We start from the raw sequence: 20,115 nt of genomic DNA, 5'->3' as shown, positions 1-20,115 counted from the left end.
TGAAGAAAGATCATTGACATTATATTATGTTTTTCCCTTGGTTATAACTTGGTTGATTGTTCGGGTTTCATGGTTTGATGGAGTTGGATTTTCGGCATTATCACGCCGACGCATATTGTTCACATTTGCTCCCCCAGTTGGACCTTACTCTCACTTTTTCCCAAATTATACCCTACCCTTTCTTTTTACCTAGCCCCATTACAAGCTTATTTTAAAGACCTCTTGATCGGCATGTTTGTTTTGTGATTGAATGAAAATCGTTTCTTGCTATTCTTATCATACCCCATGTTGCATCATATATTCATATTCTACAAGGTATGCGGCGACGACTAGCTTGATTGAGAATAGTTTGTGGCTAAGATTGGTTGTTTCAATTGTGGATCATGATGCTTTGTGGTTCTATTTGTATCCGAGCTAGATTTCTGTCTCAATAACTTTGTTTGATTGTTTGCTCGAGAGTTGAATCGGTCTTGCCATGGTTTAATGAAAGTCACGTGCGTCTCATTTCTTTGTCTTTAGTTCAGTGTTGCTTGGGGACAAGCAACAGTCTAGCTTGGGGGAAATTGATGAATCACATTTGTATAGGGTATTTTAGGCGCATTTAGGTTGCATTTCTAGGCATTCGTCACGTTTCATTTGCATTTAAGGTCGTTTTTGCATAATTTGTCGCTATTGTACTCTATTACGCGTCGTTTGTGTTTTCCTTAATATTTCAGGTGATTCTATGGTCATTTGGTTGCATTCGAGTGTTTAGGGTTGGTTTGAACGATAAAAGAACGATATGTTGACTCGAGGATCATTACATGCCTCTTGGGATAAATTTCGAGTCAACAACGAAGTTAAACGCTACTTTTCTAAGCATCAAAACTGACAAGCGTTCACTCTTTTGATAATATCTCAAGTTCTACTGATCGGAACGAGACGATTTTGATTGGGTTAGAAAGTAGACTGAAAGAGCTTTCCAACGATGGGTCACACGGCCTTAGAGGACCTCTGGATCAAGAGTTATGGCGAAAACAAGTGTGACGATGCTGCTGCGGCAACGCTACGCCCACCATCTTCACGAGCACAACAGTTCCCAGCGAGGGATGGCTCGACACCAGCGAGGGGTGGCTCGACGCCAGCGAGGGATGGTGCGCGAGATCCCTCGCTGCCTCATTGCTTCGTTGCTTTGCTTTGCTATACACTTCACCAGGCCAACGAGGGATGGTGCGCGAGATCCCTCGCTGCCTCTGCCTTGCTTATGCTTTTACATGCTTCATCAAGCCAGCGAGGGATGGCTCGCCAAGATCCCTCGCTGCCATATTTCGCGGCATATTATCCTCTTGTCCGTCCAACTTGGTCGTGCTCGGGTTTTATCGCCACGTCATCGTTCCATCGACCAATCATTGACGACTTTTATTTTTTATTTTCATATTTATTTATTTATTTTATTTTAGAAAATAGGAGCATATAAATACTCAAGGGAACTAATTTATTTCCCTCATGTTATTATTTCCTTAGAATTCTTTTAAACGCTTAGTTTTATTTTTCTCTCTTCATATTATTTAGCCCTAGTACACTCCTTTCGATCGATCAATCTAAGGTATTTTTCATAATTTCTTTTGCTTTAATTTATTATTATTGTTTTCGTTCCTTAGTTTAATTTTTCCTTTGATTATGAAATTCATGTTTATTATTTCTATCATGTTTGTTAATTCAATTATGAGCGAGTAGTCGTATTCTAGGGCTAAGTAAGGGAAGCCATGTTTATACCATGATTATTATGCATAAAGTTTGTTAATTTATAGACTATTGATTGAGTATTGCGATTGATTTGTTTTAATTGTTGATTCATGTTATCGGCCAATTTCATGAATTGATTATCTAGCTAATAGGAATTAGAATCGAAAGATCGTATTTTTAGAGGCTTAGTGCAATTGGCAATTCTGATTATGTTAGCGACCGTACTGCATATGTTGAATTGAAAGTGTTAAGACCCGACCGTAGGATTAACATGTACTTTAATTACTCGGCTTAGTTTATTCATTTATGGATTGATTTGTGTTCTTGGATTGGTATAAGCATGGTGAACCGAACAGACGCCCTAGACCTTTTAATTCATTGATAATTTCACATTTACATTATTGCTTTAGCTTCATTAGTTAATAATATCCAAAATCAACTTTCGTTATTGAAATAGTTCGTATAATTGGGCAAAAACTAATAGAACTTGTCTCCCTGTGGGATCGACCCGTATTTGCTAAGTATCTGCTAACAACAGACACCGTGCACTTGCGGTATCACTTTTTAATTCATCACAGTTCTTGGCCGGAATTCCAAGTCAAATTCGGACAACTCTATTGCCCATTTTAGCAGCCGGCCTGATGTATCTAGCTTGCTGATGGCTTTTTCGAGAGGAAAGTTTGTTAGCACTTCGATTGTATGCGCGTCAAAGTATGGTCTTAACTTTCTAGCCGCGATAAGGACTGCATATGCCATTTTCTCCACCAACGTGCATCTTGTTTCTGGGCCGTTTAGCACATGGCTCACAAAATATACTGGCTGCTGCCCTTTGTTTTCTGTTTCGGCTACCAGTACTGCTGCAACTGTTTTTGGCGACGCCGATATGTACAATTGTAATTTTCCGCCCTCTTTTGCCCTTGCTATTGTTGGCAGGTTCTTCAGGTGGCTTTTTAGAGATTCAAAAGCCTCTTGTTTTGCCGGCCCCCATTTGAATTTCTTGTTTTGCCTCAAGGTTGTGAAGAAGGGCATTTCCTTATCTGCCGACTTGCTCACAAATCTGTTTAAGGCGGCCATTTTTCCTGTCAACCGTTGTATGTCTTTTACACTTTTGGGTTGTGGCAGACTGATGATTGCTTCTACTTTTTCAGGGTTAGCGTCTATTCCACGCTCGCTGACCAAGAACCCCAGGAATTTTCCCGATCTTACTCCGAAGACGCATTTTTTTGGGTTTAATTTCATCCTGTATTTTCTCAAAGTCTCGAAAGTTTCTCAGAGATCGGTAATATGATCCTCCTCTTTCCGGTTTTTTACGATAGAGTCGTCTACATAGACCTCCACGTTTCTGCCTTTTTGGTCGGCAAACACCTTGTCGACCAGCCTTTGATACGTTGCCCCTGCATTTTTCAACCCGAATGGCATCGCCTTATAACAGAAAACTCCTGCATCCGTGATAAAAGTCGCCTTCTTCCTGTCTGATTTATGCAGGCTGACTTGATGATACCCTGAGAAAGCATCTAGGAAACTGAGCATTGCATGGCCTCTAGTAGAGTTACCAGCCTATCAATCCGTGGAAGTGGATAGAAATCTTTCGGACATGCTCTGTTAAGGTTGGTGAAATCTACACACATTCTCCATGACCCACTCGGCTTTTTTACCATTACTACATTTGCCAACCATTCAGGGTAGTCACATGGCTCAATAAAACCTGCCGCCAGCAGTTTATCCACCTCTTCTTGTATTGCTGCCATTTTTTCCGTGGAGAAATTACGTTTTTTCTGCCGTACAGGCCTAACATTTCTGTCGGCGTTTAACCGGTGGACCATTATCTCTGGATCGATACCAGGCATCTCATCCGCTGAGAATGCAAAGATGTCCGCGTGCTCCCTCAGCAAGCTTATGAGGTTGACTTTCATGTCACTCCCCATTTCTGTACCGATCACGACCGTTCTATCCATGTTTCCAACCTCCAGCTCAATATTTTCTGTCAAACCATCTGGCATTGGTCTTGGTGCTGATACCGGTCTCTCATCGAAGTGTTCCATGTCCAGGTCAGTTCGACCTCTTTTCGTGCAGTTCTTCTTTTTTGGCAGTTGTTCTGGTCTTGCCGGCTTAGTAGTCCAGTTTACTTCTTGCCTTGCCGGCTCAGTAGTCAGGTTTACCTCTGGGACCATTCTTCCCGGTGTTCTCAAAGCAGTCAAGTAACAGGATCTTGCCGCCAACTGACTTCCCCTTATCTTTGCCAGCCTTTCCAGGTTCGACATATATATCATTGTCAAGTGATAGGTGGAGACTACCGCCTGCACGTCATGTATGAATGGGCGACCGATGATCACATTGTAGGCCGCTGGTACTTTGATGATTAGGAAATCCACCATGAGATCTCTCATTTCAGATCCTTCTCCGATTTTCACCGGCAGCCGTATGCTACCCTCTGGGTACACTGTAGATCCTGAGAAATCGATTACTGGGTAGTTCACCCTTTGAAGCTCGTCCTCTGGTATGTGCAATTGTTTGAAGCCTTCCCAGAAGATGATGTTTGCTGAGCTGCCCCCGTCTACCAGTACTCTGTTCACGTCGGCATTTGCTATATCGATTGTGAGAACTAGCGGGTCATCATGAAGGAAATAATGCCCTTGGTCCAAGTATGCATTCTATGTTAAGTCTAATAAATGCGGTTCAGTATTAATTAACAAGTTAATAATTCAGTGAGATCAAGTGAGCTGAATGCCTAGCTAGAGGCCGCTTCAGTTCAAGTGGAATTAATGATATTAATCCACAGCTTACTCTTGACTGAACCCGTAGGGTCACACAAATAGTACGTAAACGGATCAAGTATTTAATGGCATTAAATACTCCATCTATGAATATTCGGAACCAACGGATCTTGGTTTCAGTGGGAGCTAAGATCGTCACAGGCAAGAAATGAATACTCCGGAAACGATGATATTGCCGGAAACGGAAATATGGATCGTATCGGAAATATAAATATTATCCAAGTCGTAGATGTTGCCGGAAACGGAAACATGGTACGTATCGGAAAATATTATCGGAAATGGAAATATTGCCAGAATCGGAAATATTGCCGGAAACGGAAATATTGTCAGAATCGGAAATATTACCGGAATCGGAAAATAATTCCGGAAACGGAAATATTAAATATTTGTTCGAAACGGAAATTAATTCCGGAATCGGAAATATTAAATATTGTTCGTATCGGAAATGAATTCCGGAATCGGAAAATTTAATCGGAAGCGCATCGTACGAATAAGCATCGGACGAGGCCTGCCGGACGAGGCCCAGCACGAAGCCAGGCCATCGCCCAGCAAGCCAAGCGCGCCGCACAAACAGCCTCGCCAGGCCCAGCGCAAGGCCAGGCCCAGCAGGCTGCGCAGCGCGCACAGCGCGCACAGCACGCGCAGCGCGCAGCGCGCGCGGGCGCTGCGTGGGCTGCTGCTCGCGCGCACGCATGGGGGCCCATCGTGGCTGCCGTGCGTGTGTGTGCAAGTGTTTGTGTTCGTGCACGTTTCCTAAAACATGCAGAGTTCGGTTAATGATTAAATTCCTAATTCTATTTGATAAATTAATTGAATTAGAGTTCTTGTAGGATTCTAGGTTTAATTAATTTGTATCTGAATAAGATTTCGATTCCCTTTCCATACCCCTATAAATATGAGGCTAGGGCTCACAATTTATAACAAGTTTCAAAGTATTCAAAGTGAGTTTTTGAGAGAAAAATTCAGTCACACATTTGCCTATAAAGTGCCGAAAATAATAGTACCTTAAGGGCGATTCTAGTTGGTCAATCTTAAGGCGGATCCGGACGTGCTGTGGACTATCTACGGAGGGACGACACTTGGAGTCCTAAAGACTTGTTCTTGTTCGGTTCGGGCGCAGCTAGGGAAGGCACGCAACAAAGAGTATGCATCTAAACTATGCTAAATGATTATGTGTAAATAATATGTTTTCCTGGCTTTATGGTTTTTCCGCATGATTTATGAATTGTCATATGTATCATAACCTAACAGTGGTATCACGAGCCCCTTATTATTTTCATAATCTAAATTGCATGAACATGGTTAAATATTACAAATTTGCAAGAATTAAAAGGGGTGATTAATTTTCGTAATTGTTAATTAATTGCAAATTGCGTTTATTTAATTATACGTACGCAGTTTTTCGGCAGTTTCTTCGTTACTCATCCGAATTGAGTGATTTTTGTGTCAATTCCGCATGTAAAAGGCATTCTAAAATTTTGACAAAAATAGTATTTTTCTGCCGAACCCAGAATTCTCAAATTCGAAGCCTAACTATGACTTTACGAAGGTTTTAGTTTTTCGAATGCAAAATTTCGTAAATTTAAGATGTTAAATTAAATATTTGCGATTCTTGTTGATAAATCTTGAATTTTTGATTGACCTACTGCATATGTTTAACAAGTTTGAATGCCTAGTCTTGTTAATTATGCAATCTAATTTGTAATCATGATTAATTTGTTGAAAATTAGAATAATTTAGAATTAATTTGATTTTCATAATTAATTGTAATTTAATTAGAAACCTATGATTAAAAACCACCATAAAAATTGTAAATTTATGATAAATTTTAAATTTTTATGACCTAGACTTGAATCCATAACAATCGGAAATCAATTGGATAATAAATTTTCGATTTTTCGCCCTAAAATTATGAAATTAATAATATTTATTAATTTGTCATTAATTTTATAAATTTTAAATTTTTTATGAGATTCGTTCATAAAACTTGCACGCACAAAGCAATGGACGCTTCGTGTTACCCTTAAGGGGTGTTGTATAATGCGGGCATGCGACGACGAGCAAGGGAGCTCGTCGCCCGTGCGGCACGAATGCAATGAGCAAGGGCGTAGTGCACGAGCACAAGGCAGCAGCCCTGCCTTGTGTCGTGTGCCACGAGCAATGGACGAATGGGCATGGGCGAAGGGCGAGCCAAGGCAGTCGCGTGTGGGCAGCAAGCGAGCTGCGCCACAACGCGCGCTGCCTCGCACAAGAGCGCGCAGCCTCGCGCGCAGCGAGCGCAAGCTCGCGTGCCACGAGCGCTGCGCCCAGCATTGCTCGCGCGCACAACGAGCGATGTCGCCCGCCCAGCGAGCGATGTCGCGCGCCCAGCGAGCGATGGCTCGCGCGCCCAGCGAGCGATGGCTCGCGCGCCCAGCGAGCGATGTCGCGCGCCCAGCGAGCGATGGCTCGCGCGCCCAGCGAGCGATGTCGCGCGCCCAGCGAGCGATGGCTCGCGCGCCCAGCGAGCGATGTCGCGCGCGCACTGCGAGCGATAGCTCGCGTGCGATGAGCGCTGGCGCGCACAGCGAGCACCAATGCGTGCGGAGGCTTGCGATGGGGATGCAGCAGCTATGCGACGAGCGCATGGGCTGCGCGCACATGGCCAGCAATGGCTGTGTGCGTGCGGCCCATGGGCGTGCAACGCGTAGGGTGTTTGCGTTACGATTAAAGATCGTTTTGAATGTTTAATTTGAAAATTCCAGTTCACGTAATTTTAATTAATTTTAAAATTAATTATTTAAATTATTTTCTTGGATTTTAATTTTGAATATTGTAATTATAATAAATTTTATTTATTCTAATTATTTTACTAAAATTAAAATCATGAATTAATTTAAATACGACTGAAATTAAATTAAACTTTTTGGATTCAATTATAAGTTTATATGAGCTTTAAATTTTAATTAAATTTGTATGTTTCCGGTTAGACTAGAAATACATTTTTATGTTTAAAATTAGTAAAGCATATGAATTTATTGGTTTAAGTGGGAGCGTATTTTAGTCATAAACTCTTGATTAGGTCTACAAATCCTTAAGGTTAAAACAACTTGATTAGAATTAATAAGGACTGAATAATTGGTAGATTATTGGTGCCCTTGATTAATTGCTGCAAATGTTTACGTGATGCATAATGTGTTTTACTAACCAGCTATGTGGGCCATTCATGATAATGAATGGGTGAATGGTATATATTGTATATGTACTGTTTTGCAGGTTATGAAGTGACTAGTATGGCCCAAATAGGATAGAAAATATGGTCTGCGTACCATTAATTTGAATGTAATTGGTCTAAAGTACCAAAGTTATTTTTCAATTCAAATATGGTCTGCGAACCATCAAATAGTTGTAATTAGTTATAGCTTATCCTATTTGAAGAAAATGGTGCCTCCCACGGAGATTTTCAAGACGGACTTTGAAGTCAAAGCTTCAAGATGAAGTCGGGCCATACTAGATCACAAATATCTTATGCATGTTTTAAGTTATTTATTGTTTTAAATATGTCTTAAAATGCATGAGATCAAAAGCATGATTAAGGATTTTAGTTCACTTAAAATCTAACCAACATAGTAAGATCCTTAAGTTCCAAACTTAAAAATTGAGTTAAAAGGTGCCATGCCAAAATATACACTTGCTTGGATATCCTTTACATCAATCTAGTAATAGTTTTCGCTCAGCGAGGTGTTACTTATTGGTCCTAAAGGGGCAAGGTACACAAATAATTGTGAGTACATGTTAGTTTTGGTGAAACTCAACGATATAAGTAAGGAGTCCTTTTATGTCGTGGCAAATTCGATAGGTTTACCTAATAAGTTCTTAGACGTACCTATCAACCAAGAATAGTTTCTAGACTATTAGCAAAAGGCTTTTGCTTACCTAAGATGTTCTAGGATTAAGTCGACAAACTGTGCTTAGTTCTTCAATGATTTTAGGATCTTGGAATCATTTTATTCACACCTGCCGGAACACATAATTTGAATAAAATGCTTAATAAACATTGAATTATGCATGTATGCTAGAATTTAAGTTTATTAAGAGAAACTGTGAATGGTTATTTATTTGTTTATTCTTTTCAATTGTAGTTTTAATATGGCAAACAACAATTCATTCAACATTCGATCAATTCTCGAAAAGGAGAAGTTGAACGGGAAAAACTTCCTTGACTGGCAAAGGAACTTGCAAATAGTTCTTATGCAGGAAGAAAAGGAGTATGTCCTAGATGAGGCGATGCCCGAAGCTGCAGGCGACGGGGTCACTCAGGCAGCCCTCAACCGTTGGATTGATGCCAACAAGGATGTGAAATGTCTAATGCTCTCCACCATGAGTGCGGATCTGCAGAAAACGTTCATCAACTCAGATGCTTTCACAATCATCAGTGAGTTGAAGAACATGTTCCAAGATCTGGCTCGAGTCGAAAGATTCGAGACTCATAGGCAAATTCTTGAGACCAAGCTTAAGAAAGGCGAGCCCGTAAGTCCACATGTTCTCAAAATGATTGGACTCATTGAGAATATGAGTCGGCTGGATCAGCAATTTTCTCAGGAAATGGCTATAGACACCATCCTCCATTCTCTTCATAGCGGGTATGATCAGTTCAAACTGAACTACAGTATGAATAGTCTGGACAAAACGCTCACTGAGCTTCACGGTATGCTGAAGACCGCTGAAAAGACGCTCAAAAGTGATAAGCAGGATGTGCTTATGGTGCGTGGGGGCAAGTTCAAGAAATCTGGAAAGAAGAGGAATGCTAAGAAAGGTGGCAACAAGGCCAGCCCAACTAAGCAAACTGGCGCCAAATCTGAAAAGAGGAAGGTCAGTCAACCCACTTCTGAATCCGAATGCTTCTACTGCAAGAAGAAGGGGCATTGGAAGAGAGATTGCTTGAAGCTAAAGGAAGATCAGAAGAACGGAACAGTCGTTCCATCTTCAGGTATTTTCGTTATAGACTGTATACTTGCTAATTCAACTTCTTGGGTATTAGATACAGGTTGTGGCTCACACTTATGTTCCAATCCACAGGGACTAAGAAGAAGTAGAAAGTTAAGCAAGGGTGAAGTCGACCTACGAGTGGGAAATGGAGCACGGATTGCTGCATTAGCCGTAGGAACTTACTATTTGTCGTTGCCCTCCGGGCTAGTTTTGGAACTGGAAGAATGTTTCCATGTTCCAAGTCTTACTAAAAACATCATTTCAGTTTCTTGCTTAGATGCTAAGGGATTTTCCTTTTTAATAAAAGACAATAGTTGTTCGTTTTATTTTAAAGAGATGTTTTATGGATCTGCTAGATTAGTCAATGGACTTTATTTATTAGATCACGACAAACAAGTATATAACATAAATACCAAAAAGGCCAAAAAGGATGATTCAGATCTCACCTATCTGTGGCATTGTCGATTAGGCCATATAAACTTGAAACGCTTAGAAAGACTTCAAATAGAAGGAATTCTAGAACCATTTGACTTAGAGGATTATGGTAAATGCGAATCATGTTTACTTGGCAAAATGACAAAGCAACCTTTCTCTAAAGTTGGAGAAAGAGCAAATGAACTATTGGGTTTAATCCATACAGATGTATGTGGACCAATGAGTACAAATGCTAGAGGTGGTTTCAGCTACTTTATCACTTTCACTGATGACTTCAGTAGGTATGGTTATGTCTACCTAATGAAGCATAAGTCTGAATCCTTTGACAAATTCAAGGAATTTCAGAGTGAAGTAGAGAATCAATTAGGCAAGAAGATTAAGGCACTGCGGTCTGATAGAGGCGGTGAATATCTGAGCTATGAATTTGATGACCATCTGAAAGAATGTGGAATTCTATCAGAATTGACTCCTCCTGGAACACCACAATGGAACGGTGTGTCGGAACGGAGGAACAGAACCTTGCTAGACATGGTCAGGTCAATGATGGGTCAGGCCGAACTTCCATTAGAATTTTGGGGACATGCACTAAATACAGCTGCACTCACTATAAATAAAGCTCCGTCTAAAGTTGTCGAAAAGACTCCATACGAATTATGGTTTGGAAAGCCTCCAAATGTGTCTTTTCTTAAGATTTGGGGATGTGAAGTATACGTCAAACGATTAATTTCAGACAAACTTCGTCCAAAATCTGACAAATGTATCCTTGTGGGCTATCCAAAGGAAACAAAGGGGTATTACTTCTACAATACATCTGAGAACAAGGTGTTTGTTGCTCGAGATGGTGTCTTTTTGGAGAAGGATCACATTTCCAAAATGACAAGTGGGAGAAAAGTAGACCTCGAAGAAATTCGAGTCGAACAACAAACTCTAGAGAATGCTCAAGATGACATTCAGGATGAAACTCAGAGATCTTTAGAAGAATCTGGTGAGAATCATGGTCAATCTAGAAATGTTACCCCGCGTAGATCGCAAAGATATAGATCTCAACCGGAAAGATACTTAGGTATTTTGACGAACGAGAGCTATGACGTTCTATTACTTGAAAGTGATGAACCTGCGACTTACAAGCAAGATATGACGAGCCCTAGCTCCAAGCAGTGGCAAGAAGCCATGCAATCTGAATTAGACTCCATGTCTGAAAACCAAGTATGGGATTTGGTCGATTTGCCAGATGGATACCAAGCCATTGGAAGCAAATGGGTTTTCAAACTGAAAAAGGACAAGGATGGGAAACTTGAAGTTTTCAAAGCTAGATTGGTCGCAAAAGGTTACAGGCAAGTCCACGGTGTGGATTACGATGAAACCTTTTCACCAGTTGCAATGCTAAAGTCTATTCGGATAATGTTAGCAATCGCTGCATATTACGATTACGAAATATGGCAGATGGATGTCAAAACTGCTTTCTTAAACGGCGTTTTAACAGAAACTGTGTTTATGACACAGCCTGAAGGTTTTGAGGATCCAAAGAATGCTAAAAAGGTATGCAAGCTAAAGAAGTCAATCTACGGATTGAAGCAGGCATCCAGGAGCTGGAATATACGTTTTGATGAAGCAGTCAGTGACTTTGGTTTCATCAAGAACGCGGACGAATCTTGTGTATACAAGAAGGTCAGTGGGAGCAAAATTGCTTTCCTAGTATTATATGTCGACGACATATTGCTTATCGGAAATGACATTCCTATGTTGAACTCTGTCAAGATTTGGCTTGGGAAATGTTTTTCGATGAAGGATCTAGGAGAAGCACAGTACATATTGGGCATCAAGATTTACAGAGATAGATCTAAAAAGATGATTGGACTTAGTCAAAGCACTTATATCAATAAGGTGCTTGATAGGTTCAAGATGGCGGACTCCAAGCGAGGCTACCTACCCATGTCTCATGGAATGACTCTAAGCAAGACTCAGTGCCCAAAAACACTTGATGAGCGTAGACGAATGAATGGGATTCCATATGCATCATTGATTGGTTCAATAATGTATGCTATGATATGTACACACCCGGATGTTGCGTACGCACTCAGTGCTACGAGCAGATACCAGTCAGACCCAGGAGAGGCGCATTGGACTGCTGCCAAGAACATTCTGAAGTACCTGAAAAGGCACAAAGATGACTTCCTGGTCTATGGTGGAGATGATGAATTAATTGTTAAAGGCTATACGGACGCAAGTTTCCAAACCGACAAAGATGATTTTAGATCACAGTCTGGGTTTGTCTTCTGCCTCAACGGAGGAGCAGTAAGCTGGAAAAGTGCTAAGCAAAGCACCATTGCGGATTCTACAACTGAAGCGGAGTACATTGCTGCACATGAAGCAGCAAAGGAAGCTATATGGCTAAGGAAGTTCATAGGAGAACTTGGTGTAGTCCCCTCCATTAAAGGACCAATAGCCCTGTATTGTGATAATAACGGAGCTATTGCACAGGCAAAAGAGCCTAGACACCACCAGAGAGTCAAGCATGTACTTCGTAGATTTCACCTTCTACGAGAGTTCGTTGAAAGAAAAGAAGTCGAGATAAGCAAAATTGGAACTGATGACAACATATCAGATCCATTAACTAAACCTCTGCCGCAGGCGAAGCACAACTCGCACACTGCAGCTATGGGAATCAAGCATATTGGAGAATGGCTTTGATGTCTCTGTTTAATGTTTTAAAGTTTTAGAGTTTAAATCTTTGTAAAACATTATTGGTTAATCATTCACAATAAATGAAATGAATTCATTTTTCCATTTAATTTATGGTTTATTAAATGATGAGTCCCTTCAATTTGACGATATATTCAAGATAGACTGTCAGGACCAGTCCTGTGACTAAGAAATGTCTATCAAGTGAACTTGAATGTCAAAGGTTGAAAATGGCCCCTAATCGGAGTTTTCTATAAAATTGGACGCATAGAAAACGTTAGACGATTAGAATGCAAGATGACTAGTAGTTCTGTTTCTTGAACTATGTGGACATGGCAATGTCATAATCATTTGCATAGATACTTACTTTGGGAAGACTAGTATCGGACAAGACCTATGAAACTTTACTGTAAGAGATGAAAATCTGTCATAAGTAAATTTCATTAAATTATTAGACACTAAATCCTCAATACCTGAGTGATTTGAGATTACTTGTTTGAGAACTGGTTGCTTTGACGTTGACCAACCGTCGCACCGTAAAAGGAGGCTATAAAGGCAACGCTCAGGTAATCACCTATCAAACGAAGTCTAATCTCAAGATCGCAAGATTGGGATTGTCCTCCCATAAATCGGGATGAGATGCTTAAAAGTTGTACAAGGCCACTCGGAGAGCTAGAAACTGTGAAATGCATGGCCGTGCTCGGATGAATCATAGGCTATGATTATCTGTTTATTTGATCAGTTGAACTCTGAAACCGAGGAACACCTCTGGACGTAATAAGGATGACAACTCTTACCTTATGTTCAAGAGCAAGCATCGAGCGACAAAGGAATTAGGAAATGCACACTTGTCCCTAAGGACAAGTGGGAGACTGAAGGAAATAATGCCCTTGGTCCAAGTATGCATTCTATGTTAAGTCTAATAAATGCGGTTCAGTATTAATTAACAAGTTAATAATTCAGTGAGATCAAGTGAGCTGAATGCCTAGCTAGAGGCCGATTCAGTTCAAGTGGAATTAATGATATTAATCCACAGCTTACTCTTGACTGAACCCGTAGGGTCACACAAATAGTACGTAAACGGATCAAGTATTTAATGGCATTAAATACTCCATCTATGAATATTCGGAACCAACGGATCTTGGTTTCAGTGGGAGCTAAGATCGTCACAGGCAAGAAATGAATACTCCGGAAACGATGATATTGCCGGAAACGGAAATATGGATCGTATCGGAAATATAAATATTATCCAAGTCGTAGATGTTGCCGGAAACGGAAACATGGTACGTATCGGAAAATATTATCGGAAATGGAAATATTGCCAGAATCGGAAATATTGCCGGAAACGGAAATATTGTCAGAATCGGAAATATTACCGGAATCGGAAAATAATTCCGGAAACGGAAATATTAAATATTTGTTCGAAACGGAAATTAATTCCGGAATCGGAAATATTAAATATTGTTCGTATCGGAAATGAATTCCGGAATCGGAAAATTTAATCGGAAGCGCATCGTACGAATAAGCATCGGACGAGGCCTGCCGGACGAGGCCCAGCACGAAGCCAGGCCATCGCCCAGCAAGCCAAGCGCGCCGCACAAACAGCTTCGCCAGGCCCAGCGCAAGGCCAGGCCCAGCAGGCTGCGCAGCGCGCACAGCGCGCACAGCACGCGCAGCGCGCAGCGCGCGCGGGCGCTGCGTGGGCTGCTGCTCGCGCGCACGCATGGGGGCCCATCGTGGCTGCCGTGCGTGTGTGTGCAAGTGTTTGTGTTCGTGCACGTTTCCTAAAACATGCAGAGTTCGGTTAATGATTAAATTCCTAATTCTATTTGATAAATTAATTGAATTAGAGTTCTTGTAGGATTCTAGGTTTAATTAATTTGTATCTGAATAAGATTTCGATTCCCTTTCCATACCCCTATAAATATGAGGCTAGGGCTCACAATTTATAACAAGTTTCAAAGTATTCAAAGTGAGTTTTTGAGAGAAAAATTCAGTCACACATTTGCCTATAAAGTGCCGAAAATAATAGTACCTTAAGGGCGATTCTAGTTGGTCAATCTTAAGGCGGATCCGGACGTGCTGTGGACTATCTACGGAGGGACGACACTTGGAGTCCTAAAGACTTGTTCTTGTTCGGTTCGGGCGCAGCTAGGGAAGGCACGCAACAAAGAGTATGCATCTAAACTATGCTAAATGATTATGTGTAAATAATATGTTTTCCTGGCTTTATGGTTTTTCCGCATGATTTATGAATTGTCATATGTATCATAACCTAACACATCATGCGGGAAAATGATGCCTCTGCAATCCGATTCCGAGAACGTCATCACTGGTATGCTGGGTGGGTTCGGCCACACTCTTGTGTTATGATAGTTTACCATGTGCCTGTGTTCCTCCAAACTTCTGCTGGCGCCGCTTATCGTCCCTCCGTGGACTGGACCGCCAGAAATTACATACACGGGTGGTTTTTTCCCGCCATCCCTCTGTTCTGCTCTGGCACTGGTTTCCGGCTGTTTTTGCTCGATTCTAGGTGGCTGATATGGCTGTTCGATTCTAGGGTATTGTTGTTGATTTTGCTGTTGTGGCCGGTATGAATTGGCAGGGTTTCCCCCACCGAGTTGTTGTTACCATTTCCCTGTCTCGCCCTATACTGCGAAAAATACCCCTTTCTGACCATATCCTCAATGTTGTCTTTGAGGTCTCTGCAGTCCTCTGTGAGGTGGCCGTGCTCATTATGGAAGTCACAGAATTTCTTGACATTTCTTTCCCTACTCTGCATTGGTGGCGGCCTTCTCCAACCGTCCATCTTGTTGTTTATGTTGTAAATTGCCGTCCGCGGTGTGTTCAGCGGAGTGTAGTTATCAAAGAGTCCTCTGGACTCCCTTCTGTCTTGTCGGGGTCTCTGCCCCTGTGGATTGGCATTTCTGTTATTCTGGTTTCTCTGGCTTGCCCCTTGCTGATTATTGTTCTGGTGAAAATTGCTTCCTCCTTTTCCCGCCTGGGGGTTATAGCCTGGATTGTACCCGACATTTCCGTCGGTTGTCACTACCACATTGGAGATCTTCATCATTTCATCCCCCCTGATGTACTCATTGGCCTTGTGCAGGACGTCGCCCAGATTAGTGTATGATTTCCGGCTGAGGTACTTCTTGAATTCGCACTCTTGCATTCCCCTCATCAGAGCCAGAACAGCAACCTCCTGCTGCAAATTGGGAATAGTGATTGATTCGTTGTTAAAGCGGGTGAGGTAATCTCTTAACGGCTCTCTATCTCTTTGAGCGAACGACATTAACTCTCCCAATGATTTCTTTCTCTTCTGTTTGCTCACAAATCGTGACAAAAACGACGCCTGCAGCTGTCGAAAACTGTAAATGGAGTGTGCCTCTATGCCCTTATACCAGCTTGCTGCAACTCCTAAGAGTGTGGATGGGAATACCTTGCACCACATGGCGTCAGAATCTGTGTACAGCATCATGTGCTGTTCGAATGTGGTGCAGTGATCCTCCGGATCCGTCGTCCCATCGTATCTCCCTGTCGGGATTTTTATCCTTTCCATCCTTTCTTCTAGGATTTCTCGGCACAGAGGAGAATCCTTTGGCTGGATTGTCTGCCGTCTAGCTATCTGTAGAATCGGCGCTCTTCGCTCATATTCTGCGGTTGGGACTTGCTCTATTTCAGGCCATTCTGTTTCCGCCGGATCCGAGCGCTTTCTTTTTTCTGGGGTGTTTTCTTGATTCAGGGCGGTTAGGAGATCCCTAACGGGTAACTGGGGAATCACCGACCTGGTCCTTCTTAGACTGCCGACTGAGCCTGGCTGCTGCGAGGCTGGTAACTCTGACAAAGCGGCCATCATCGCCGACAGTGTTTTCAATTGTTCTCCCGTGAATACTTCCGATAGGGGAGACAGGCGCTCCTGCAGCGTCTGCTCCAGCGGAGTTTTCGGTTGCTCTCTGGCAGGGCTTTCTATTTCTAACTCATCATCGTCCTCCACTGTGAATTCCTTTTGTGCCAGTACCGAGGTGTTTTTTATTGCTGGGCTTACAATTGATTGTGCTTGTACTGGATGGGCTGGGTTTAGAAGTGAGGGTTGGAATTTGGAGGTTGTCGCCGGTTGTGGAGTTGCTGCTTTTTCCTGACTTTTCTTTGATTTTTTACCGTCTTTCTGTGAGAGATCCATACTGACTGTTCTACCGTTTCAAGGGATGAGGTCCCCTCCTTCTAGCGCCAATTGTTCCGGGTGTGGAATGAGAACAGCTGACTGTGGGATACTGGATTCCTGTTGAGAGTGCCGGTTGATATCTGCACAACAGAATGGATTAACTAGCCTCGGGGGTGGTTCGAGGATCCCCCCTCCGATGCCTAAGTAAGATTACTGAGAAATTAAGAGATGATTAGAGAGTAAGAAAGAAGTGTGTTTAAGTGTTTGTGTACCTCATAGCAATAAATGAGGTGCTTCTTATATAGACCAATCCAAATGTACGATCAGGTGGGCCCCTTGTAGTTAGATAGCGACCTGTTGATAGTGACCCTTGGTTGGTTGTCTTCATGATAATGCCGGTAGGGGTCTTGCAAATAACGCCGGTAGGGGATCTTTACCTAAGATGACCAGATTACCTGCAGGTTAAGTTTACCTACGGGGAGTTCTGCCGGTACCCAGTGGTGCCGGTAGGACACCCCGTACAACTACCTTGATGAAGAAGGAAACAAAGTTTGAATGGAGTGACCAGTGTGAGGAAGCATTCCAAGCCTTAAAGACGCGATTGACAACCGCGCCAGTATTAACCTTACCAGATGAGAGTGGTGCATACGATGTGTATAGTGATGCCTCCAAGAATGGTTTAGGGTGTGTATTGATGCAGAACGGGAAGGTTATTGCGTATGCGTCAAGGCAATTGAAGCCATACGAATCCAATTACCCTACCCACGATTTAGAGCTGGCTGCTATAGTGTTTGCATTGAAGATATGGAGACACTATCTGTACGGTGTGAAGTGTAGGATATTTACGGACCACAAGAGTTTGAAGTACATCTTCACACAGAAGGATTTGAATATGCGCCAACGAAGGTGGTTGGAGTTAATTAAGGACTATGATTTGGATATCCAGTACCATGAGGGAAAAGCCAATGTAGTTGTGGATGCCTTGAGTAGGAAATAAAGTCATAGTGTTAATGCGTTAGTCGTTGCTAACGAGCTGTGTAAGGACATGCAGCGTTTGAACCTTGAAATAGTAAGTGGTGAAAGCCTTGTGGGAATAATGAATGCCTTAACCATCCAGCCGTCGATATTTGATGAGATTAGGGAGAATCAGGCAGGTGATGTAAAGTTGGAGCGAATCAAGGAAAAGATTTCGCAGGGTAAGGAGTTAGATTTCCGAATCCATGATGATGGAAGTTTGAGGTACAAAGGCAGGTGGTGCGTGCCTCAAAAGTGTGGAGAATTGAAGGAGAAATTGATGAAAGAAGGGCATAACACGCCATATTTTGTGCACCCAGGGGGTGACAAGTTGTATAAGGACTTGAAAAAGGTCTATTGGTGGCCAAGGATGAAGAACGAAGTGGCTGAATTTGTGGCTAGATGTCTGACTTGTCAGAAAGTTAAGATTGAGCATAGGAGACCTCAAGGGAAGGTCCAACCTTTAGAGATTCCAAGCTGGAAATGGGACTGTATTTCTATGGACTTCGTCACTTGTTTACCTAAGTCAAAGACTGGGAATGATACAATTTGGGTGGTGGTAGATAGGTTGACTAAGTCAGCAGTGTTTATACCAATGAAGGAAACCTGGAAAATGGAACAACTTGCTAAAGCCTACATTAAGAATGTTGTGAGGTTACATGGAGTTCCTAAGGATATCGTATCAGATAGGGATTCAAGGTTTCTTTCGAATTTCTGGAAAAGTGTGCAGAAGAGCTTTGGTACGACATTGAAAATGAGTACAGCCTTCCACCCAGCCACGGATGGACAAACTGAAAGGACTATCCAAACCCTAGAGGACATGCTTCGGGCATGCGTTATTGATTTCCAAGGAAGTTGGGAAGATAGCCTAGATTTGATTGAGTTTTTCTATAACAATAACTATCATGCTAGCATTGGAATGGCACCATTTGAGGCTTTGTATAGACGAAAGTGTAGAAGTCCACTTTGCTGGAACGATATTAGTAAAACCGTTGCCAACAATTTTTCTCCTCGTGACCACCCTTCTGACAATGGTTACATTGGAGATATTTCCTTTCCCTTTGTGGTACGAAGACTTGACCAATAGGGCACCTTCAACTCTTTCACCATCTGCATTTCTCATACTTCTTCTTTGATCCACCGCATGCAGTGAGTTAATTAACTCTGACACTGTTAATTTAGAAAAATCTTTTGTATCTTCAAGGGAAGAAATTTTAGTTTCATACCTTTCCGGAAGAGTGACAAGGAGTTTGTCCACCACCCTTTGGTTGTCAAATTCCCCACCAAGTAATTTGATTTGGTTGACGATTGACATCAACCGAGCTCCATATTCTTTAACACCATCACTTTTTTCATGACCATCATCTCAAACTCCCTCTTCAAATTTAGGATTTCCATTAATTTAGTTTGATCATTTCCCTCAAACTCCTCCTTCAGTTTATCCCATGCTTCTTTGGGAGAATCACAAGACATAATGCTTGTAAAAGTTTCATCCGACACCGCCGAATGAAGACATGAAAGTGTCTTTGGTTTCCTTGCCATATCTTCCTCATATCTTTTAGTTTGGGCCTGTGTGGAATTATTTGGAAGAGGTGTGGGATCAATATCACTCTCAAATCTCAATATTTTCCCATAAATTCAAGGCTTTCAAGTACGACTTCATCTTGATTGCCCATGATTGGTAATTATCTCCTTTGAAAATGGGAATAAAAATTGAAAAGTTGTTTGATACCATTGTATAAAAGATGAAAGACAAACACTCACGGTTTTTTGTTGACTCACCAAAATCACTGGCTCTGATATCAATTTGTTGGAAATAAGAATGCAAATTATATGAGAAACGTTGGAAGTAATACTACTGCATTCTCATTCATTTGAAATAGCTGCAACATGGCCTATTAAATAGGCTACAAGTGTAACTGATAGCAAAAACTACCTAGCTAGTTACGTGTAGTTGTGGGTTATAATGCCCCACTAACTTAGGCCACTACTACAACTAAATTTGACTAGACTAACAAATAAATACCATGATTAAGTTAACTTTGAGTGACTTAACAAATAACCTAATTATCCTAAAATTAAGGAAGCTAGTTAACTACTAATTTGAAGCAATAACGTCAACAGTGAAACCCATAAAACACTACCGCTTAAAATTTCCGAAACCCAACAAGCACCATCGGAAGAAACATACGGAAGTCATCTAATTCAGATTAACAGATTTACTTTTTTATAAAAAAAAAAAGAATCAAAATTCGTATACACAATTTGAAAGATGATCAACAATTAATAACAAAATCAAACTATTAAACCACAAAAAAACTGATCTTAGCGAGGAAAGAGAAAGGAATTCATCAA

This window comes from Spinacia oleracea, chromosome 3 (assembly GCF_020520425.1).
Source record: "Spinacia oleracea cultivar Varoflay chromosome 3, BTI_SOV_V1, whole genome shotgun sequence".
NCBI classification, from domain to species: Eukaryota; Viridiplantae; Streptophyta; class Magnoliopsida; order Caryophyllales; family Amaranthaceae; genus Spinacia; species Spinacia oleracea.
Note: the sequence above shows the minus strand (reverse complement) of the source record.